This window comes from Mycteria americana, chromosome 3 (genome assembly GCF_035582795.1).
Source record: "Mycteria americana isolate JAX WOST 10 ecotype Jacksonville Zoo and Gardens chromosome 3, USCA_MyAme_1.0, whole genome shotgun sequence".
NCBI classification, from domain to species: Eukaryota; Metazoa; Chordata; class Aves; order Ciconiiformes; family Ciconiidae; genus Mycteria; species Mycteria americana.
This window is the reverse complement of record NC_134367.1, coordinates 122999558-123023933: the sequence shown is the minus strand read 5'-3', so window position 1 is coordinate 123023933 and position 24376 is coordinate 122999558. Positions and strand designations below refer to the sequence as shown.

The following is a 24376-nucleotide window of genomic DNA, read 5'->3' as shown; positions in this document are numbered from 1 at the left end:
AAAGAGATCTTTCAGTAGAATAATAAATCTTCTTTGTTTCAGCTCTGTGTATATTGCAACACCAGCTTGTGAGATTGTGATGAAAATTCTGTAGTCCAAACAGATTTGGTTCAGATCAGTGGTTGCATAGCAAATCTCCAAGGAATATTTATGAACAGATGACACCCTTACCAGAACCAGATTGGCACATGAGAAGGCCTTTTGCTCCTGGAGGTGCTGTTTTTATAGAGTGAGATGTAGGTGCGTTTAACGCTCATATCCTCTAGTCAGGAGGAGTTAGGATTTTGAAGGATCTGCGCCTTGGTCACTGTATTTCCCAAAGAACATAGCACAGTACCTGCATCCTCTCTTTAAACTGGAGTTGACCTTCCAGCTTCAGCTGGAGTGGTGTTGAGAGGCATTAGACAGCTGCTATGTTGCAAACCAGAGCTGGCTGCCCTTTTCAATAATCTTGGCAATTTAGCCCAATGCTTTCAGAGGGAAAGTGCAAAGGATAGTCCTTAGCGTAGCACAAGAAATGATCAGCATGGATCTTGTTATCATAGAATTTTTTTCTCTCTTCTAGGTCTTAAATGCCCTTGCTGGAAGAGGGAAGTTTGCAAACTACCATCTTCCTGGCTTTACTTCTTGAGTTTTCCAGTTGTTGCTCCTGGCAAGACAGACTAGAACCCTGCTCCAGGATGACCAATCCTAGCTCCAGAAAGGTACGTTTGCCATTTTTTGTATGTTCAACATATCCTTAGCCTGGCAATGGCACTGCAGATCCAATGGAGAAGCAAAGAAAATAAGTACTACTGTGCAAGATGATGAGATGCTGCAGGGGATCTTTGCGGGCCTTACGGTAGGCATTTGAATGTATGTAAGTACATTGCTGGGCTCTGTGTAGCCAAAGGAGTTTGGGAGAGGTTCATGTGTGTGGCAATTCAGAGTGTCATTATATACTTAGCTGCCAAGCTTGGTACCTGTTGGTGTATAAAACCAGGTCCTCTGCTTAGTCCGTGAAGTCCCAAATTGCCCAGGATACAAGACCTCAAGGATTCATAACATGCAGCTTTTCAGTGTGTTTGGCTCAGCCATACCTACCTTCATAGATTATCTCTGGAAAGATATTCAGTCATCAGCAAACTTAACTTCTGCCCTTGTCTGTGCCCTTTTGTTGCTGCCTGCAAGTGAGAAGGGCTTGTAGCGTGACCACTGCTGTTCACCTGGCATTGTGGCACTGATGAGAACCAGAAAGGGCACTCTGAGCATGCTGCAGCTATGTATTGCTTCATTTTCTTCTTGCATGAGTTGAAAACTGGTCTTTGCTTTGATCAGAATTCCAGGGAGGGACAAAATAAACAATGTTGGACTTGTGTGGGGCTTTCTTTTTAAGTCTGTGTAAGTGCAGCAAACATTAATTGCTCATAAAAGTGTTTTCCCTGACAGTGGGGAAACAAATTTTTTATTAATGGCTTCTCTGCTTTTGAATGGAGAATAAATGCATGCATGGCTGGTAACTGTTGCCTCTCACAGCTGAGAATGCTCATCTCATCACATGTGCCAAGCAAAATACAACGGAGCTTCTTTCTGGACCATGCTTTTGTGGGATGGAAGAGGAGAAAGGCTGGTGGGTTGAGCATGGCCAGTCTTAGTCCACGTACAGCCCTGGGATAATTGGGGTGAGGGGGCTGAGGCTGCAAGAGGTATTTTCTGGCTACCATCAAAGGGTCTCTGCTTGTGTCAGGGCCTCTCCAGTCTTGTGAAGGTGGAAAAAAAATTTATTGAACCATTTCTTCATGAAACTAAGAAAAGCAACAGACTGCTGGGCTGTGCAATGTATCTCAAATGAAAAAGTAAGCTAAAATCAGCTTCCAGAAGAAGGAAAATAGAAGGCGCATAGCCAAGGCATTGCAGAACCTACTTAGTTCCTACTTATATTGCGCTGAGGAATAGTAGCTCTTCTCTGACCTTGTACATATCCATAATCTTCCAAGACAAATAAAACATGGAAGGGTGACACAAGGTTGAGAGTTTATGTGGTCAAAAGCTTTTCATAGGGCATATTAGAATGTGAATTTATTAGCCTGTCAAGTATCTTGATACCTAGCATATAGCTAGAGTATCTACTCTTGTGTACTGCCCATTGTCTTTTGTTTTGTGAATGTGAAGAAACCTATGGCAAATACCGATGAGGTCAGAGCATACGTATAGGCAGGTTTGCAGCTTACCTCATCTAGTGGTAACTCTCATACTTTTTATACTGAAATATGAAATGCATTCCTTCCAGCTAAAAGGTGTGGATAGAAATGAAAAACTTCTAATTCATCAGCTTCCAGCAAAGTTGAGTAATTACAGTGTAAACAGGTGAAATACCAAATGTGACTTCACTTTTTGTTTATAATTCTAAAGAGTTTACGCACTTTCAAGAAAGATTTACATGAAGAACACAGATAAGTAAATAAATGGAGTGAGTATATGATTAATGTTTTTAAAATAGTAAATGCTTCCCATTTGTAACATTCTTGAAATAGATTGGCCATGTGGGCCTTGTTTTTCTTCCTGCTTTACAAGGCTGTCTGTGTTTTGTTTATTTACTGTACAAATTTATGTTCAATGCCTCCTTTTCTGTTTAATCCACAGGAGAATTTTGGTCACTGGCAAGATCATTAAACTGTATTAATATATGTTTAATTAAATCTTTATAACAAAATATATATGATAAATTGCTCTATGTGTAATTAAAAGGAATGAACAAGTTGAATAATGACAAAGCAGTAGAATGAAATTACATGTGTGAGAGAGATCAAATGTAATGTTAAGAAAAGGACCTGTATAGGCACACAATTTCACTTTTTCAAGATGCTGTAGGCCACAATTAACACTGCAGCAGATCCATCCTATGATCAGGAATGTTTACTACTGCTTAATATTTTCTGCTTACTACTATCCTCATCTGTTGCTGCTCATCTTGTACTATGTCCAGAGCAGTGGAAAAAATGTGATTTCTACCTGTCGGTGTTTCTGCAGGTTATAATCCTGACAGATGCAGTGGCTGTAAGGAGTTGGCAGCAAGGCAGCCTCAGTGGTAGGGTCTGGGAAAAGGTGCTTTCTGAGAAATAAGGAGTCTGTAGAAGAGAGGTAGTTGTTCTCAGTTCATTTTCTAGTGACCATACCATAAAAATCTTCATGCTTTGTGTAAAATGGTGATTTTGGCAGTGTAACTAAATCCTGTTTCTGCAGAGGAAAAAAGCCCCACCTGTGTGTTAAGCAAGTGCTTCAGTGCTTCCCCAAGCGTGGGCCCACAGACAGGAATGTAGAATAGCCTGTCCAGTTTGAACAAGCAACAGGAGCTCATCTTGTGTCTGTTTCAAGCAAGGCGGTGGAAATTGGTCAACTCTGTGTTGGCCAAATTGGAAATGGTTAAATGCAGGTAAACTCAGTGGCTGAAGAACATTTTAAATACAGTAAGTAGATAAATCCAAGTTTGAAGGAAGAGATCCTTTCTAGCAAAGTTCAGTAGCACCAATACGGTGGTCACCATTTCAAGTAAGATGGGGCTTGTTCAGAATGGCTACATCTGGATAAAACTCTTAATGTGAAACTTCTGGGAGATCTAAAATATGTAAATGCAAGCTTGGTTACGTATTGGCTCACAGATCAATATTCCAGTGTTCTCAAAATGAAAAGTCCCAAGATTTTCAGTACCAGTTTGATATCCTTAGGGAAGTGCTTCTGACTGTTTAAAATTAATTTTGTTTCAAAATGTTCAATTAAAAAGAGTAGCTCAGGAAGAAGCAGTTCAGTTTTGTAAGACTCCTATTTTAATAAACCCAGAATGACAACAGTGGTCTTGATTCACTCAGACAAACAAGATCAGGAATTTCTTCAAACAGAAACTAAGTGCATGTTCGAAATGAGTGAATATTTACTTTACATATCTCTAATTAGAAGCATCCTGCACTAAGTGTAGGTCAACACAGGCTAGTCACTTAGTTCCACTGTACCATTCTTAATTTTATTTTTTTAAACTGCAAAAGAATAAAAAAGGGTCATAATTGCTGCTAGCACTGCAGTGGGATCTCTGTCCTGTCCCTGCCTCTGCCAAGAGGGAGGTTTGTGTCTGGGAAGTTCATGTTCTTACTAGATGCCTTAGTTTTTCTTTCTTGTAAAGGAAATTATGATATTGAAATGTGTTGGTAACAAAGGAGAGGGAAGCTCAGCATATAAGATGGCTGTTATAATTATACAGTAGTCAGCTTTAGTATCAGTTCAAATGCTGCGTCTGAATGACTTAATATTACAGAGATTGTTATGTTAGAGATTGTAATTTATATAGTGAAATTAGGTGGGTTTGATTCTATGACGCAATTGCAACAAGTCTGCGTGGGGAAAAAGAAAGTGTCTTAAGATAGTGATGGGCATGATTCAGAGCTCTGAATCCGTGTTGAGGTGAGAATGTTTCAATCTGGCACGAAAAGAGGCTTCTACTCCAGTCTTCCTGTGACGGCTCTTGCCCAAATTCTTCAGCGTTTAGATGCAAAACCTTAGAAGTAAACCCTCCCAGATCTAGGTGGTGTGATTTCACACTCTCATACATTCCTCCCTGCTCCCACAAAGTTCATGGTGTTCAGATTCAGTCTTGGATTCATCTTACTATGGAGAGGCGCAAGCCAGATTAAGGGGCTTGAAATGTCTTTCAGAGCTGCGCTGTATTTGGCAATTCGTGTTCCTTTGGGGTTGACAATTTTTTTGGCAGTTAAGTTTTCACCCCCTGAGTTTTGTTCTGAGATTCAGGTTCAAATAAATCTGAAATGTGGAGCAGAATTCAGTCCAAGTGAGTGAGTTTCTCATGGTTTCTGTCTGGAACAACAAATCCTTCCTCAGAGAAAGAAGGGCAAACCTCCACCTTGGTTCATCCAGGAGATTTGCAGATGCTTTTATGAACCTGGGTTTAATTTGGGGGTTTTTAAGAAAGCCCTTTCCTATTCCTTCAACTCCTGGTTCAACTTCAGGGTATAACCCTGGCTGTGTCAGAGTTAACAGGAGTTTTTCCACTCCCATTTGCAGCAAAAGCAGGATTTCCCATCCTGAAGTTCTGCCTGTTTCTGTTTATTGCCCTTACAGGCCAAATACTGAGTTAGTAAGTGAAACACCTATTGATTTCAAAGCTGAATTTCAGAACCTCAGGATATCATGCTATTCCCCTTAACTCTGTTAAAATTGGAAGCGTATTAGCTATCAAATGTACTAATGACCCAGTAGATGACAAAATTCAATTGAGAAAGTGTAGCTCGTTGAGGGCATATATGTTCCTGGATCTTTTTTCTGCATTTTTAACGAAGACTGTTTGGCTGCCTTGAAAAATTCACATGCCGACTTCCCCAGCACTCATTGTACCATCTGTACACACAGCATATAGTGTACCTCCTGAATTAAAAAAAAAAAAAAAAAATAGTATTGTTCTACTCTCCAACCTGCAGCCTGCTGTACCACATAAACTGGAGAAAAAATGTCTGTCTAATCGATCCTTATTTAATAAACAGTGTTATCAATGCCTTTGAGACAGCTGTACAGTGTATGACATCAGGGGACATCAGGACATTTGCTGGCTTACGTTAATTGGCATGGCAACGTTGTTTTTTGGCCTGGCACACCAGATCGAAAATTGAATTTGCAAAATCAAACTGTAGTTATCTACATTCCTTGATGTCCTCCCAGGTGAGCTACTGGGCTTCATGCTAATAACTTCTAAAGCAAGCAAACTTTAGCTAATTATGTGCTAGTTTATTCTCCCTTGCTAAATTTTGGCAGGTTGCTTCTGTAAATTATGAAAAATAAATGTGAAATATGCAGATGTCTTTTGTTTGAAGCAGATGTTTGGTCCGCCTTGCCAGAATCTAATCAGCTGTTTCCCCTGAGTTTTTCTTCTCCCCCCCGCCCCTCCCAATATTGTCCAAGAGCTTTATGAAAACACGAAGTGTTGGGGGAGCGTAGAACAATAGGACGTTGCTTTATTTTCCAGCTACCAGACTTCAAGGTAACTCGAGGTAGATTTTTAGGTTGTTGTCTTCTCTGGCTAAAGCCACAGCAGATGCTGGCAGAGGGCCCATAAGGCAGAATATTGTCTGAGGACAGGCAGAATGCAAATGCAGCCATGCCTGTAGTGGGGGAGGTGGTGGCGAGTTGGGAGGGAGCCAGTGAAAGCTGGCTTTGAAGTCCTGATGGTACTGTGTGGCTGAGACCCACAACTTGTGTGCTTCCCCCACAGGGAGCCTCACAGATGGGGGAGCTACAGATCTCCAGGAGCATAGTGCAGCTGTGTTAAAGGCAAGGTGGGTGGTAGGATCTGTTTCCTTCCCTGTTGCCCCAAATCACACCCCTCCATGCCCTGTTGCCTACAGCATGGTATGGAAGGAGGTTGAATTAGCTGGTGTTGCACCCTGCACTGCCTGGCTGGGCTAGATGGAGCCTAGCAGGGGTGTTGCAGTACTCTGTTGCCATCTCATCCAGCACTACCCTGCAGCACAGGGTCTGAATCTGCCCTTAGGTGTACTGACTGTTTGCTGTAGCCTCCTGGTCATAAGAGCTTCTGAAAATGAAGTCCTCTCCAGAAGAGTCTGATCCACACTGTACCTCATACTTTGCTCGTGGCCTGCTGTGTAGCATGCCTTCCAATCCACAGCTGTGCTGACATAGCAGCTGTGCCTCCCTTGCTGTGGCACTCTACTCTCCCAAGAAGCATTTCTGTCTCAACGGCAGCAGTTACTACAGTTCGAAACCAACATAAAGTGCAGAAAAGGGTCCAGACGAAGATCCCTTGAACCTTGAGGACCATCCTCCTGCCATTACAGCTCCAGCAGGCTCATCAGAAGTTCAGTAATATGAATAGTAATTATTTTTTTTAGTACAGGGCTCAGCACTTGCTTTGCATGTTCCATTTAAGGCTTTCACAGCACTTGATTGTGCATGGATTTAAACTTCCAGCGCTCCTACAGGGTAAAGTATCATTATCTCCACTTTGCTTACAGGGAAACAGACACAGAAATAGGCTAACTGATTTTTTTTTTTTTCAGAAGGAGAAAAGATAAGTTTTGTGTTTAAAAGACTTCACTGGGATTTTGTTAGTCAATGTCACAGCCTTCTACTGGAAGCATTTTTCCAGCCACCATCAGGGCTCCTCTTGTGGGTCAGCAGAGAAGGAGGTATTCTTGCTACACAGTGTTGGAATTTGGCTCTGTGTGTTCAGAGCACTTCATTTTTGGGTGGATCTACTGATCACTTCCAGAACCTGTGCCCTTATGTTAGGTGCTTGAAGCTGAATGGCAAACGGCTGCCTGAATTGATAACAACTGAGCATCTCTGGGAACCAAGAGGTACAGAGCAGTGGGTGACTTCTGAGCGATAAGTACTTCAGTACTATGGTAGTACTTACTTTTTTTTTTATCATGGGTGAAGCACAAATCAAGAGCCTGTTGTGATAGGTGCTTTGGAAGCAATTAAAATGAATAGTCCTTGCCCCAGGGACACAGGTCTTGAGATTGTGGCAAGATGCTCTTTAGTTGTAAATAGATTGCTGGAGGGAAGTATAATTCAGCAGTCTAAGACTGCTGGGGAATTTTTTTACAGTAAAACTGAAGGCGGAGAAAGAACCATTGCCAATTTTTTTTAGCTTCTTTACATTTAGGGTTGAAAGAATCCATTTTTGGTCCTTATGAAAGCATTTGTTTAATCTGACTGTATCATCAAGGAGGTTTTTTTTTTTTTAAATGAATCCTCGTAATGCAGTATGAATATATAGCCCTTTGATTATTCAAAAAAAATTGTACAAATCAAAATAAATTTGCCTGAGCAATTTAAAATAATTAACCTTTGACAAACCTCCCTCTCTGGTAATGGAATAGTAACTATATGAATAAAAGATAAGTCGTGACATTCAATGAATTACAATATTCATCCCATAAATTACAGGAGAAGATAGCAATATAATCTACATTTTTATAACTGTAAAATGTCCTGAACAGTAGCCCCCTGTACTCTTCAGGTTAATTTTCTTTTCTATTTCTTTGAGGTATGCAATGCCTTTTATATGAAAAGCATCCCAAGTGATGTTAAGTTTCTGCAGTGTCCACAAAGGCTGTGACCTAGGCCTTCTTCCCCTGCTCTGAAAGGGAATCTTTGCCTTAACGGGAAATCCTACAAAGGGATTCTCCTGAACGGTAACAGTAAGTGCAAATTATGATCCTGGGAGTCTCCTGCTATATAACCAAGCACAATGCCAATAAACCAGGGGTGTAAACCACATGAGCATATGGACAAAATATGGTCTGAATGGCATGATTATGTTTCTCAGGCCATAATGAATTCATCCCAAGGTGCAACTGTACATCTGTTGTTATAGTGTTCATGATAGCAAACACTACAGTTAAGGTTGCAGTTTAACTCAAATTATAGCCACCTGTTTCCGTTCACTAACAACTTTCTTAAAAATGATTCCTTCTGGACTGGTTCATGTATGTCCTAAAATGGTCATTCACTTATATATTTATTTGGGGGAAAATCTGTTTGATTTATAGAGTAGGCAAGCTGAAAGATTCCCCCCCCCCCCCCCCCCCCCCCCCCCCCCCGGATTCTCACCAATGTATTTCCTTAAAAATAAATCAAAGCCTCTGGCTTTTAAGGGACTGATCCAACTCGCATTGATTTTTTTGGTGAATACTGTATTTTGGTGAATCTGTGACTCACTTTGTGGCTGCTGGCATGAAGTAATACAGTGTAGAAACAGATGCAAATACTGCACATGAAGCTTTAGCTGCTTACAAGTTAGGAGTCTCGTCAAGACTAGTTTTCTAGTATCTGTTCTCGTTGTGTAGTTGATAAGTGTTGCTTACATGACATCCCATCTTTCTTTAGCTGGGTTAAATCCAAACCACTGTCTTTACAGACTGGAGAGGAAGGGTAGGATGCTTGGGTCTTGACAATTGATACCAAGGAAGATAAATTTCTTTCCAGAAAGTTTGCCACCCCTCTGGGAGGGATGAGGTACCAAGGAGACTATCAGCTATTACCAAAACTTTAAAAATGGCAAAAGAGGAAAATCTAGTTTCAGGTCTACAGACATCATGTTCTCTTTCAGTGACTGTCTTAAACAATTTTAATGCAAAAGTTAACTTTGCAAATGTAAATTCCAAGTTAAGGTATACAAATGTTAAAGGAGAGTCTGCTACTGATCCTTAAACAGCGATGCATGTCAGTGATACATATAACATTTTGAAGTGCGAATGAGTCTGAATGTGATAGATTACCAATAAACAAAGTTTCTGGAGCAACTACATTTCCTAGCAAGAGTCCATAGTGCATCTGTTATTGAATGCCCTCTGTCGTGCTTCCACCTGAGAGGACTAAACATGTGACTGTGATTTCAGGTTTGGTTTTGATACGGCAGTATAGAGAGTATTGGGCTGTTTGGTGCGCCATTGCATTGAGTTTCATTGCAAGCTCCCTCCTGACAGCTGTCCAAGTGCAGGAGGGAGATTACATGATGGTTCTTGAAAAGTTAACTCACCACGTCATGGTCAGCTCCCTCTGAGGTGCAAATGCTGATCCCAGCATGGAGCCTGAAGAGCCATGTTAGACTCCAGGTTAATCCACAAGGATTGGTAAGAAAAAAGTCCTTCCCTTGAGACTTCAGAGCATTATTGCTCCATTTCTCTGGCTGTGTGTTGCATTCATTTCCAGAGTAGCAGTAGGCAAAGTACATTGGGGTGCAATGGAAAAGTCATGAAAGTTTTTCCTGTCCCTTCCACTTCTGCTACTTAAGTGGTCCCACTCCCTAAGGACAGGGAGGTTCTCCAGTGCATGCAGAGTGCCTCTTTCTTTAAGTAATAGCATTGTTCAGCTTTTATGGATATAGAATCCAAAATATAGCTTGCAAAGGACACTCACGCCCTTATCCTTCCTTAATAAGGGGGAAGCTGAGCAGAGGCTTGTCTGCAGCCTTGCAGCAAGGCAGTGGCAGACTTGGGATTGGAACAGAGATCCCAACCCTGTGCTCTCCTTCCTCTGTGTACTGGCTCTGCTGCCTTTAAGGCTCTCCCTGCCTGTGAAGGTGAGAGCGTTAATGGACTGTAGTGCGACAGCTCTGCAAAACCTTGGCCAAGTGCACAAAAAGTATTCCATTTAGCAAAGTGACTCCGCTGTCATCCTTTCATTGTTACAAGCGGGGACAGACGCTGTGGTAGAAATTGTTGGAAATCATAACAAAAGACTGTGTTTTGTGGGGTTTTTTAAAAAAAAAAAATTCTGTAAGTTGCTGCTTGAAATTAGGACTTGCACAGCCTTTTTGTTCATTTACTATCCTGTCAGCATGTTTTCTACCAAGCTCCTGTTCTCTTGGGTGGGACAGAGGAAGATGCTGGCAAGGTGGGCAGATGGATGGCAAGCTGCCACTCAGCCTGGAGCTTGCAGTCCACATCTACCTAGACCCAGAGGGCTGAGCGTGGCACGATGTGGAGCCTGAAAGAGGAAGTGAACTTTCAGTGACTCATTTCTAATAACTCTTTTCCTTACCTTTGTTAAAAGGTACCTTAGTTAAAGCTTGTATTATCACAGTTATAAAGATGCATTGATATAATTATGTAGTAATTGCAGTAAATTATCAAGATGAAATCATTAAGGCAGCTTTTTGTGTTATCGCTGCTTAAGTTAGATGTCTTTTTTTTATATTTGGGAGAGAAGAAAAGAGGAATTCTCTTGCAGCTTCAGTATTGCTAAAAATAAAGGAAGATTGTGCTCTTCTGCTGCTGCTTACTGACGCTGTCAAGAATAATGTGAGTGAAATGGAACCAAAGCAGAGAAAAGTGTGTTCTTCCCTGAGCTCTAACGGGGTAGCATTATAGCTCATTTTATCAGGCTCTCAATCATGAAGTGGCCTTTTTTTCTTGAACTTGCAGGCAGAGGAAATGGCTTACTTCACAGAATAAGGATATTTTTATGCTTACTATTTAGCTGTTTGCAGGGAAAATGTTATTTACATAGATGGGGGGGGGGGGCGCGCGGGACAACACGGACAAAAAAATGACCATTGTCTTTTCTTTCCTTATGGCAATCTTGTGTGGATATATTCTTGTTTTCTATTGGTGATGTCAGAGGAAAGAAGGGAGAATATTGCTTCAGTCTGTCCCTCTTAATAGGCCTTTTTTCATAGGCACAGAGTCCAGATAGTCTGCCAGTGGCAATGATATATTTGATTTCCAAGATTAGGTGTATAGCAAAGTATTAACAATGATGCAACTTGTGTGTTACTTCATTCTTGTTTATTCTTTTGTGCATATTTATGTATGTTTTCAAGGCAAAACTTAGTAGTGGCTCACTCAGGGGATTGGTAATTGGATATAGAGCCTTTCACCTCTAGGTCAGTGGTTCAGATTTGTTAAAGGTCAGTACTGCCTGGGAGTTGCTACCATGTGACAGCTGCTCGGTGGCCCTTTATGAAATGAGTTGGTGGTCCCAGCTCATTTCCTTGAGAGCAGGTGTCTTCAGCACAGATCAAACTTGAGGGCAGCAGTGCAAAACCCATTGTTGGTAGAAAAGAGGAATCGCACTTGGGTATAATGCTCATAGTTTGTATGAACTTAAAAAAAAAAAAGGCAAGAGAGCAAATATACATGTCTAGATCCTCAGCTGGCGTAGATTTGGCATAGATCCATTAAGTGTAGCTGCAGCGATTATCACCAGCTGAGGATCCCCGGACAAATGTAAATCTCCAAACAAAAAACGTTTCCAACATTAAAATACAGTTCACTGTGGATGTACTGTATTACTAATCTAAAGGTTATGGATGTTACAGTAATATTTTAATTAACTAAAGACCCAAATTATAAATCCAAGTACCTTAGAATTAAAATCACATTTAAAACAAATCCAGGCTTGCTGAAATTTGGAATAACATTAATTCTTCCATCTACTGATGCCCTGAGATAACCATACAATTATGGTTAATGCATTTTACTGTTTGTTGTCCCAAAGGAGATGAAATTGGATTTCAAAGATACATTAGTCTCCAACTTTTAATGACTCTGTGCTTTTAACGGCTTTGCCCATGCTTCTGCCTAAACTTCCAGGGCAACAAAGCCAAGCAAGCAATTCTGAACCATTGAGGTGTAGTGATGGCAGAAGTGAAGTCTTCCACCGAGGGAGCTCCTAACACTAGGGGAGCATAAATGTCTCATAACACTTACTTAGGAAAAACTTTTTACAATTGAGGAGTAGTTTAGTTATCTCTGATATCATTTTCATCTTGCTTAAGAGGAGTCTCAGTCTTGTCTGACTTGTCTGACACTAGGAAGATAAGAGAACCATTTGCTCTAGAAAAAAATAATTTGTTATGCTGAGATTTTGCTGCAGTATTTCATATCTGAGTTATTCTAGTACTAATTTCAACTGGGACAATAAAAAGGCACAGGGTGTCTAATTTTGTCATAAAAGTGAGCTTGAAATAAAATATTTATAAATTCTCAAAAGTCATTCTGTGCTCTAAAGAGCAAATGCTCTGTTTGGAGAGGGTGCATTATGGAAAGAAGTTGAACTTCTTTGAAATGCAGACTTCAGCCTTAATTACAGAGCAGTGACTAGCACTTCCATTGCTTTAGGCTTAAAAATGATGGAGACGGACGAGTAGCCTCTTCTCAGTAATTGCTTTTCTTCATAATGTATAACTTACGCTCTCTTTCTTTAAACCCACTATTCCCATGTCTCATATAATTTAAGGAGCAGACTAGCTGAATGTTGCTATTCCTTACCTCAAAGCTGCCAGATGAGGGGACGAAAAGGCAAGCACGAAAAAAGTAGAGAGGGTTGGAATTACAGAATGGGTGGTGAAATGGCATTTTAGGTGATCGAGTCTGATGTGCTGGATGATCAAGTCTTATTTTCTGTGGTACCTTGGTTGGTTGTTGATTATTGACAAGGACTAGAAGACTTGCTAGGTATCTTAAAAAAAAAAAAAAGTCAATTATCAAAGTGTTCTAATCCTAGCCTGAGTGTCAGATTCCTTCATGAACTTGTACCTTGTCATTCATAACTTAGAGAAACAAATAACATAGAAATTTACTAAGTCTGACATTATCTACTGCCTAGGAATAATTAGTGATGCAATGATGCAAATAGAGCATCCAAAGACATTTGCTTCAAAAGGATCAATTTCGGTATTTACAAAACCGAAGGAGGTGGGATTCAGCTACAGATTATTCCAGCCATTAAAAACAGGCAAACATTGCTTGTGCAAATACTTCTGCTACATCTAAACTGAACAAACTAAGGTTCTGGAAGAAGGAAGGGTAAGAATTCCAGCTGCCTCCTTTCTCTCTAGCTGAAACTTGGAGGTACAAGGGCATAGCTAAGTGTACCTTATTCATTCACCCAGAAAAAGACACCATTTGAATGCAGTCTCTGAATAGAAGGCACAATGATAATAGCAACGTCACACAACAGAATGGCTACTGCCAATTCACTTTAGCCTTTCTGCATGATCATCAGGACCAGCAATCTGTTAACCAGCCCATTCCCTAGTTTTCGCTGCAGCAGCATGCTTTAATTTGAGATTACTGTTGCACCTAAGAAGAAACAAACAGTTCTTGAGAGATGGTTTAAGGGGGGGGGGGTGGGGGGGGGTGGAGATCAACAAAAGAAGTCTCACAATCCAGAAGAGCCAAATATTGGAAGGTGAAGGGAAGATTAAGAAGAAATTGCCTGTTACAGAACTTCATTAAAGTCATTTATTAGCTTTGTAATGCCTAACAGTCTGCTGGCTCCAGAATTTTTTCATACAGGGAGGTGGATAAGGGAGCATTTCACTTTCATTTGCATTCTTGATCCCTGCTGCTCTGTTTATAGCATTGATGCTATTCATACAGTCTTTGCAATATTAATTTTTAATTTATGATGCTCATTAGGAGACACTTAAAACAGAACAATTATCATTTATCTTGATATATTATTTACTAAGACTTGCTGTCATGGTTAGGGACTTCTGATTAGTGGGAGGGGAATAGAAAACAGCTCCGAAAGGTGCTTGGCTGAAGGGACTGGGGCTTAGGAAGTGGTTGTCACCACTGAAGGCCTGAAGTTCTGATGTCTAAGCAAAAGACTTGCAGCACCTAATCAAAACTCGGGAGGAACCTTCGAAGATGAGCGTGGGACAGTGCTTAATGAACCTGCAGGATAATATTAATGAAACTCACTCGTAAACCACCAGCTCATCAATTATTCATCCTGCTATCATCCTGGTACTTCACTGTCTTCCCTTTTCATCTCAACGTGATTACCTTTTTTTATTCCCTCTACCCTCATTTTCCTTTTGTGGATTTGCTGACATGTACCCCTGGTAGCACTTCCTCCCCGGGAAATTGTGTTTCTCAAGGCAACCGCACAGTATCCACAGGAACAAGGGTAAATTGTGCTCTTTGAGGCATTTGGATAAATGTGCTGGGTTTATTAAGACTTAATAAACCGGATCACTGGTACGACAGCCCTAGATAACCTGATTTGTTAAAGGCTACCATATTGGAAACTCAGGGTCATCTATGCATTTCTTAATTAATTTGTAGTGTTTAGTAAGTTATTGTGACACATTATCTATATAGAAGTCTATATGGCAAAACAGAACTTCAAATAGTAGAGACCTACTAGGAATACATAGGAGTGCTCTTCCCTTCTTCCCCCCCGCCCCCCCAATTTTCCCTCATACAAAACTTCTGAGAATCCCTGCATTAGTCTCTTGAGTTCCTGGGGTTGTTTATAATGTATGCTTGTGCAGGAGAGAAGGCAAATTGGATGTTTTGGAGCCTGATAATTGCAGCTCTGCATCTGAAACCAATTGTTGTATTTTTAGCTCTGTTTGTTTATTTAGTTATTTTTAGACTTCCTGAAAGGGGTATTATTTGTGTTTGTTTTCTGTTTGACATCAAAGCAGGAACAACAAATTACTAATTTTGTAACCTATTCCCTGGACACTTGGCTTTCAATTTTTTGAACCATTGCACAGCAGCAGTGGAACTGTATGCACAAGACCTCAAGGACTGATACCGTCAAACACCTTTGAGTTGCACGCACCATTCGCTGCCTCGTTCTGTTGAAAACCTTGACACTGCGACTAATCTCAAAGGCAACCACTGTATTGATAAACTATATTTTCTAGGGGAAAGGAGAGGGAAGGAGTTATAAATTCTGTGGTTCAGTAATTCTGGCCCCCCCCCCCCCCCCTTTTTTTTTTTCTTCCATCCTCTGGGTTTTGCAAGCTTGTATTTAGAATGTATTTATACTGAAAGGGGAAAACAAAAAAATCCCCTGCCTGGTGTTATGGGAAAGCTGATACAATAGTCTATGATGACTTTTTCAAAGTAGTCTAATGAAGACAATGCACAATGCTATAGCATTGTATAGCACAATGTATTTGTGCTATGTAGCACTCTTCATCTCCATGCCAGTTTAAAAACCTTAACAGATTGATCTCTGCAGCACCCCCTGCGAGTGAGGTATGTAGGTATTGTTAGCCTCTTTGTTATGTTGTATCAGAACTTCATTAGGTCCTGGGATGCAAATGCAAAAGGCATGGGAGGAAGTATTCAGCACACAAATCAATTGCTTACCTTATTTTGCACCCTATTGTAGACTTAGATTTTCTTGTAAAGAAAACACTGCATAATGATGATTCCCTCCCCCTCCCCAGCAAGATCAGCTCTGACTACTGCTGTAAATAATTGCTGGTGCTTGGAGTTAGTCATATGCTAAACCCAAGCAAGTTTATCTGACAATATTTTTTCCTCATTAATTGACAAAATATTCCCAAAGAGTTCCCTAATTGTTATACTATATAAACTCATTTAGGCAGGATTTTGAAAACCATTAGCATGATTTGGAGGTGTAAATCCTATGCTCTGATGTGGCATGAGCACTCAGAACTGTAGCCTGACCCACGTCTCAGTGAGGTGACACATCTACATGTCAGACTGCAACCCCACACAGGAACTAGCTTGTCTCCTGGAAACCTTATAGCTGTGTTAGCGTGGCATGCTCCTGGGCTTACTGTGATGGAGCGGCGGGATGAGTAGGCATGCAGTGCTACAATCACACAGTGGTAAATGGAGGATTCCTCGTGACCCTGTGCTGCTCTGTGTAAGCAGGCACCAGAACTCGGACAGCCCTTCTGAAAATGAGTGCTGGATTCAAATCATCAAGACACTCCAGACTTTTCTACCCATTCCAGCTGGTTATACAGGGTTTCATTCATCACCTCTAAAGAACATTTTTGGATTAGTCTTACATCTTTCTAACCAAATCCTACCTTTGCTGCTCTGGTAATTTAATGTTGGAGTCGCAATTTACTATAAACCTTCTTAGCAGGCAGGTAATCAACTTAACAGAGTTTATTGCACAAGCAGCTGTTCAGCAATCTAATATTATTATTTTTTTTACCTGTTATTTGCAGCTGCAGAACAGGATAAATCCACATTAGTTCCAGTCTCCGTCTGACAAACAATCTCATCTGTGCCGTGTTCTAATTTTCGATAACTTTCAGATCTGGGTTCTGCAAACTACGAAACACATAAATTGAACAAAGTAACTTTGAATGAAGCATGCTTGCTTAGTTTCTCTGCTGTTTTACATGCCAAAGTCTTAGCATTTATATGGCTTGTTAGTGATTTTTTTTTTTTTTTTTGAAAGGGTTCACCCTGTTTTGTTGGTGGTTAACAGAATTGCTAATGTTTCTAACATGATAGGAAGAATCACCCCAGGTGTTTATAGCATTTCAAACAATGCACAGCAACAAGCTGAGATGAATAGGTGTGTTCCTTCTAAAGATGGCGTGTGTTGTATGCTCTTGCAGTAGCAATATTGGGGCTTTTAAACCACAATCCCATTTCCCTAAAGCTTTCTTCATGATAACATTCGGCTTTTTCAGCTTTCATTGAAGCGTGGAAGGGGGGAAATTTGGTAGTGTGCGTGTCACAGAGTAGCGTGGCACAGCTCTTTTAATGCTGGCCCTTTATAATCTTTGTAAGGTCATGTAACTTCCCTGATTTTTGCCTAGGGATAACTTTTCCCTTATTTTAACATATTTCCTTTTGTCTGGTTTGGCCAGTAATTGACTTTGTCCTTTTTTCATTTATTTCTCTGCCTCCTGGTTGTAGCATCCTCTCCCTGGAGTCTCAGGTTAGAAGTTTTCCCTTTTGTGAAACCATGACAGGTGCCTAATTGAATGATGAATGTCCCTTTATTACTCTGTAATTGAACTGCCAGCTTTTTGATTGGTTTGTAGAGATGCTCCACTCCTCATCAAGCACTGCGGGGGGCTCCAGGGCTGGCAGGCTGGGCCTACCCTCCATCTGTCTAATCGCATCTCTCCCCTACTTGGTGTTTTGGGTGGGGAGGGGGGTTGGGGGAAGGAAAGTCATAATAAATTATGCTAATTCAGCGTCGCTGTGACAATAAGAATATCACATTGTTACGTGCGTGGCGGTGGCAAATGCGAGAAGACGTTTTGTCGTCGTGGCTGCCCGGCCTGACAGGCCCTCGATGAAGATTAATGGCCCTCACCTGAGTGACAGAGCGGGGGATTGTGGGGCAGAGAGGGTCATTCATCATACTCTGACAGGTGTCATTCACTCCGACAGCCACACCACTATCGCCTGGCTAGCGGTTCCATTTTTCTGCCAGTTAAGCAAGGAGTTTAATAACATCCCCAGAATTAAAACTCATTCTTTGTAGCAGGTCTGACAGCTGAAAATAAGAAAATCAATTCTTCACATGTTACAGCCCAGTTAACTGACTAGGGCTTTGACTTTAATTTAGTCTTTGGACTGAATTTCAAGTAGGGCGCTTTTGTAAGACATCATCTATTAAAAAAGACATCATCTATTAAAATTTACCAATAGCACTAACTTCAGTGTTATTATTGTGGCTGGATTAAAATGCAGCCTTTAATAGTGGATGTCATCTTCATTTGGTGCAAGCTCAAGTGCATACGGCTCTGGTGGGGGATATTCCACTTCATCCTCATTAGTGATGTTTATAGCTTCTCCCTTCATTAATATTGATCCCTTAAACTACAGAGAAAAACAAGACAGACACTAATTTGAACCATTTTGTATCATTAAACTGTTTGGATTTCTTGGTTTCAGTCATTCTGGCGAGCTGAATAAAATATTTCAGAAATAAAAGAAGAAAGAAGAGACAGCACAAACTTCTGGCAGCCTCTTGCTACTCTTGGTAGGAAGAGCCAGGTTAGCCTTATGGCCCTGTGCTGCTGAGGGTTGTGTGCTTCTGAATGGGCCTGACTAATCCTGGGGAAGGCTTGGAAATAGCCCCTGAGAAAACATCTAAAATAACGACCTTAATATGTGTTTAATATCTCAGCTAGTGAAGCCAGGACAAAAATGTTTGTTGCCTGTTTCATTTAACTCATTAAAATTGTTGTAGCCCAGGGGCAGGCATGACTAGCTGGAAGCTCCTCTGTGGGAACACGAGTGAAGATGACAGATTTATGTCTGTTTGTCTAACATAGGAGAGGTTTGTGAATCATCAATGCGATACCACTATGAAAAATGCAACCAGGATCCAAAGAAGTGTGAGACCAAGTATTTCTAGTGGACCTGGAAGCATTATTGCTGCTGTATAAGGCCAGAATGAGACCATGTCTGCAGCAATGTGTGCATTTCAGGTCAATGTAATCGAGAAAGATTAATTCAATCTGGAATAAGCACCAAGAAAGGGCTACTAGGGTGATCAGGAAAATGCAGAGCTATCTTACAAGGAGAGAACAAAGGACCCCAGCTTGTTTGGACTAGCAAAATGAGGGCTGAGAAGGACTGTGACTGCTCTCTACAAATACTTCAGGGGAGGTAAACACAGGGAATTGAGGAGAACAGAGTCTTGATGAGATAGCCCAGGGCATTGCTTCCAGTCCTGTGTTCTTATAAAGCAACCATAATTTGTCTCCATATAGATAATAAATCAAGAACTGTGGGAGAAATTATACGCGTACCTCTCAGTCTAACTGAAGCCGTTCAGGTTGAGGGGAAGGAAAGGTTTTGTTTAGGGGTGGTGGGGGAGGACAGGAATTATCACACTTTAGGGAATTCATTTCTGTGTTGCAAGTGGAGAGGGAGCATAGGACAGCCAGGCTCCTCCACAGACACCTCATTTAAGTGCCTGGAATTATATGGGAGAAGTTTGTACACCTCAGTTAAATGTGAATAAGGAGTTCAGCCCTAATTTTGTTTTGTAGGGAGCACATTATAGTACACTTTAAGATCTTGTAAATTTTCCCCTCTGCTCGATGTGAAAGGTTAAATTTTATCTGCTGAGACTACACTGCTTCGAAAGGAAAAATTTGCCTCTTTGTATTTGTTGTTAGTGATCTGTGTTATGTTAGCATTATGAGTGAATTGCATTTAAACAGTGTAGAGGCAAACTGGGTACATATGTGTAGAAAAGCAATTTGACTATACAAAATAATAGACAAGAACATTTTGCAAGTCTCTGTTTGGTCTTAGGTAGTTGTGTATGTGTGGTGTTTCTTTCCAGCGCAAAGGAGAGGCAAGAAGTGAATACCGTCCTGGTTTGTGATTTACTGTCAGGTCACACCACCAGTGTTGTACGGCCTAAGAGGCTGCACAGGGTGAACGGGTGCTCATTGCATACCAAATAGCCAGTGCTTGTTTGCAGGAGAAAAATGCCTTCCAAACTTTATTTCTAAATTAGTTAATTTTTTTTTAAATCATTAACAAATGAAGTGCTTTCTTGTTCCCACAGGTTATTGCAGTTGTTTGCACAGGAGGCATTAAATAATAAAATATCATTGGGCAGCCTTTGTCTTTCCAAGAGAAGTATTGTATGGATGATGCTGTACGTGCATATTGGGGGTGAAGAAATGTCGCTGACCAAGAATCAAATATAGTGGCGTGTTGGAGACCTGTCTGACTCTTGAAAATGAAATAGCCCCTTGGGCTCTATTTGGTTCCAGTTTCAAACTGGTTTGGAAGAGAAGGATCAGCAATGTAGTTTACTGACATGATCAATTGGTCCTAAGTTTGCTATTTTTTTGTTGTTGTTGTTAACTGTGCATCCAAAGTCCTGTTTATTCTGAATATTTTTATGTATAGCTGCATGCTGTATGAGTAAAGCAAAAGTAGAGAAAAGGAAGGGAATTGGTGTTTTCTAGTAGACTCTATGATCGTTCTAGTCTTCAGTATTGCTCATAGAAATGAGAGCCGTTTTAAAAGCATGTGAGTCACTGACTATTTGGAAAGCAAGTCTTCATTAGAGGCAGGCTTTTCATAAGGCAACTCTAAATAAAGCAATACTTATGAACCTAAAGACCCTATACCCTATAATAATTTTTTTGTCATTTAATAAGAGAAACATGATTAACACACTCCTGTTACCTCACAGACATAAATGCCTCTATGTTAAATTATTTCTATTTTTCCCTTCTCAATCTGGCTGGGTGGGTCTGCACTCCAGACAGTAGATTCAATGAGACTTACGTATGCAAAAAAAATAGGAATTTGGCAGTCAGAAATACCTGCTTTGAGAAATAAATTAACACAGGTTTGTTGGGTTTTTTTTTCTACACTGCAGCTATACATTTATCACCTATCTTTCCTCATCTTTATTTTAAGTCACTGACATTCTAATCCAATGACAAACAGTTGCTCTGGAATTTCCATATATTAATACGTGAGTGCAATTTATGTGCTTGGAGGCAGCCGATGACTAGTCAGGAAGACCCTGCAGAATCTTTAAGAAGTTTCACCCCAAACTGAAAGCAACCATTTTGGTTTTGTGCTTTCTGAGGTAATTTTCCATAGAATAAATTCTTAAAATGCAGATTGTGCTTGCCAGGCTTAGTCAATCATAAGTAAGATATTTTTCTATTATCATCTATATTTAATTAAGTCTATATACTAATCAGTTACTCCAAGAATTGTAGTAACTAAAGGAGACTGGAAAGTTTTGGATACTTCATACAAGCGGCTGCTGAAGACAGGATGTGATGTTAACAAGGGAGAGGTGGGAAGAGCAATACTGAAGGATACACAGTGAGTGGGTGACTACTATTAGTCCAACAGGTTTCTTCAAAATCTGACTGTTCTGCTTAATTTAACAGCAAAAAGTAACAATGTATAAAACTTGCTATGCGACATCATCAAATAGGACAGGATGCCTAATTCCAGTTTAGGAAGTGCTGACACTGGTGAATTGTGAGGCAGAGATGAAATTAGCACCCTGTTCTGCATTCCCTCAGACAAGCTGGCCTAGTTATCTTAAGACATAAGAATGTATTAACCAGTGCAAGTAAAAATAGCAAAAGGAGTGCTAAAGTAGCTTCCACTTAGCTGACTGTTCTAATTATTTTCACTAAGCCACTTCTTAAAGCACTGCCGATAGTTCATTCTCTTTTCTTTCCACCATGAATCCTGGCACCTGTACATCATGGCTTTGTTCTGGGTAACAACATCGTTATGGAAATCTTCAACAACGTTTTGGTTTTTGAGTGGATTCTTATTACGTTACTTAAACCAAATGAAATGGGTTTCTAGAGCATGGCCCAGGTGCCTGGCTTAGGATGGAGGTTTTACTGACTTTATAGAGAGCCTTGATGACTACAGCAAATGAAATGGCTTAGGCATTTAAAGTGAATTTCCTCTTTCTTCCCAGTCTTCCACAAGGTCATGAACCTATCCAGAAGGAAACTCTTACTACCCACACCTAGATGCCACAATGGAAAATCTTGACTATTTTAGACTCTTTGGCTATATCTTGTACTATGTCCACTCACTACTATGCCATGTAAGGAGAATCCCCTGATCCTTCTAAAATCAACAGTCACCTAACTTAGCTGAATGGACTGATTTTTAATTTTACCATTAGATATTGACCGTTGTGTCAGCTGTTTTGTGGTTATAAAAAGGCATTCAGTTTTTATGTAAGAGATGCTTTTGTCCAAGATAGCTTCAGATGTGTAGTCACTGATGAAAGTGTAAAGGAGAGTATTGCAAGTTCGATGTTAGGTGTAGATCTTACAGCAATGAGAGCATGACTTAAAGAGGAGGTTATGCAGGCAATGTGATTCTAGCAGGCTCAATTACAGTAGGAGTTAATTTGATAGGGATCATAGACCTACACTGTAGCCAATTAGTAGGATGGAACTGGAGTACACACAACAAAAGGGCTTGATGATAAGCAAAGTGCTTAGGAACAGAAGCCAAATGAAAATGAAATAAAAGGCTGTGATCCAAAAATCTATGGTCTTGAGAACATGGGACAGCCTCCAAATGGATGATTATGGCATTTATCACAAGGTACATTGGGTCAAAATACCCATTAAGGTTGCTACAGAAATTTCATAAACAGGAAACTGCATAAAGAAAAAGGTGATTTGGAAAGGGAGGAAAATGCTAATCTAATTTGGTATCAGTTCTCTTGGATCTACAAAGGTAACATACAGGCTTATATTCATTCTGCCTAACTTTCAGACCATAACTGCTCATCTGAGTTAGGATCCTGTTTGCCTTAGGTTTGGTGGTGGTATTGTAGCAGAGAGAGGTATTTCAGGAGGCTGGCCCAACCTGGAGTGGTGGTGGGGCCATTATACTTTGGAGGTGACAATTTCCCCTGACAGCTGAAGGTGGGTTTCAGCTGAAGTGCATCAGATTAGATCTTGAATTTGGGCACATAGGCAATACAGCATAGTATGACAGGGATCTGTTCTGGATGTAAGAGAAAAAATGGAGGGGTGGGTACTTGACACCGAACATAGGCACTACATGGCAGCGTCACCTTGCAGGTAGGGGCACCTTCAAGGTGTAATGGCACAAAATAAGGTGTATGCTTTAAGGTATGATGCTACAGCATGACTTCAGCAAGCTGCAGAAAATGTTACCAGAATCTGAAAGAGTTATACTAATAAAGAAAGAGTTACAATAAATAATGTAAACCAGGTCAGTAGTATGGGCAGTCGGTTGATCCTTGTGGAAACTGGCCTAATGGCCCAGAGGCACAGATAGATCATGCACCAGGGAGGCCTCTAGGAAAGCTAATACTCTGCTAAAGAGTGACACTCCAAAAGTCTTGCTGCAGAAGGAATGAAAATGACATTACAAGAAGAAATAGCAAGAGACAGACTCCACCATGTTGGGATTAACGATTCTGAGGATGTCCGAAAGAGCTGGATCAAAGGAAGTGCCTTTCAGATCATGCTGAGGAACCCCATGTGCTGCACATTGGAACCATGCTAATAGATTAATTTTAAGGCCTGAAAAGACTGTTATGATTATTGCTTTTGTAATATAAACCAGAGAGCCCTATCTTTTAATTTTGCATTAAGCTGCTAATGTCTATTATGTAAGTCTACCAGATGCTTACACTAAGAAGGTTTCTTTCTAAAAGATTTCAAATTGTGAAGAATCTACCATCTTTTCCTTGCTCAAAGTGTTCCCTTTGTTAGTTATTAATTTCGTCTTTGTGGCTACCAACTATTTCATCATGTTAACACTTATTTCCTGCTGATTTAGACATTAATACACTGATATCTTTCTTTCATATTCAGAAGTGGATAACTCTTCCGTATATGATATAATAATCAGACTTCTAACCTTCTTTTGGGTAACTTAGACACCTTACAGAAGTGTGTTAGGTCAACATAATTGCCTTTAATCAAACCAGTAATTTTATTAGTGATTGTTTGGTTGATAAAACCTGTCTTTTTTCCCATCGTAAACTAATGAAGTAATTAGTATTAATTAGCATTAATTATACTCTTTCTTATTTTTATACTTATCCAATATCAGCTTTTTCATGACTTTTCATAGGGCCGATGTCAGGCTGTTCACCCTAGCATTATCTGAATCATCTGATTTATGCTTTTTAAAATACTTTCCAGTCATTAGCTTTCTTCCAGACAGTGGAGGAGGCAAATCAAAGACATAGATGGAAAATCTGTGGTAAGCATGCCACAGTTCTTAGAACATTTAAGGAGGTTAGCTAAAGAGTTCCTGTACAGTGGCTGGGAAAAATGCCCATGGTTAATCTGGATGTCTCTCCTATTACACAGGTAGACAGTGACCTGTTCCTCACAGAGCAAGAGTGGGGAATCTCTGAATCTGCCATGAGAAGCTGAAAATGCACCCACTGTGTTGTAGCTGTGGATGTGTGGTTTCCATTTAGTTTTGATGGGGGCTGTCTTTGGGCTTCAGAAGTCTTTACAACTGAAGATGCCTAGCCTAGAGAGAAATTCTTGCAAGTTAAAGTCATCTTAGGTGGAGTTTGTTTAGTTTTGTTATTAAACAAGCACAAATTGCTTAGAAAATTGTCTGGTTTGCTGTTGAAAGCCTCC

The 24376-nt window shown here is 40.4% G+C and overlaps 1 long non-coding RNA gene across 2 annotated transcripts in view; it reads left to right on the top strand.

Moving 5' to 3' along the window:
• Positions 1 to 565: 565 nt before the first annotated feature.
• Positions 566 to 24376, top strand: part of LOC142407835 (uncharacterized) — a 178901-nt gene continuing 155090 nt past the window's right edge. For both annotated transcript variants that reach the window (XR_012775070.1, XR_012775071.1), the window contains exon 1: positions 566 to 704. This is a non-coding gene — a long non-coding RNA (uncharacterized LOC142407835). The remainder of the gene's footprint in view (positions 705 to 24376) is intronic.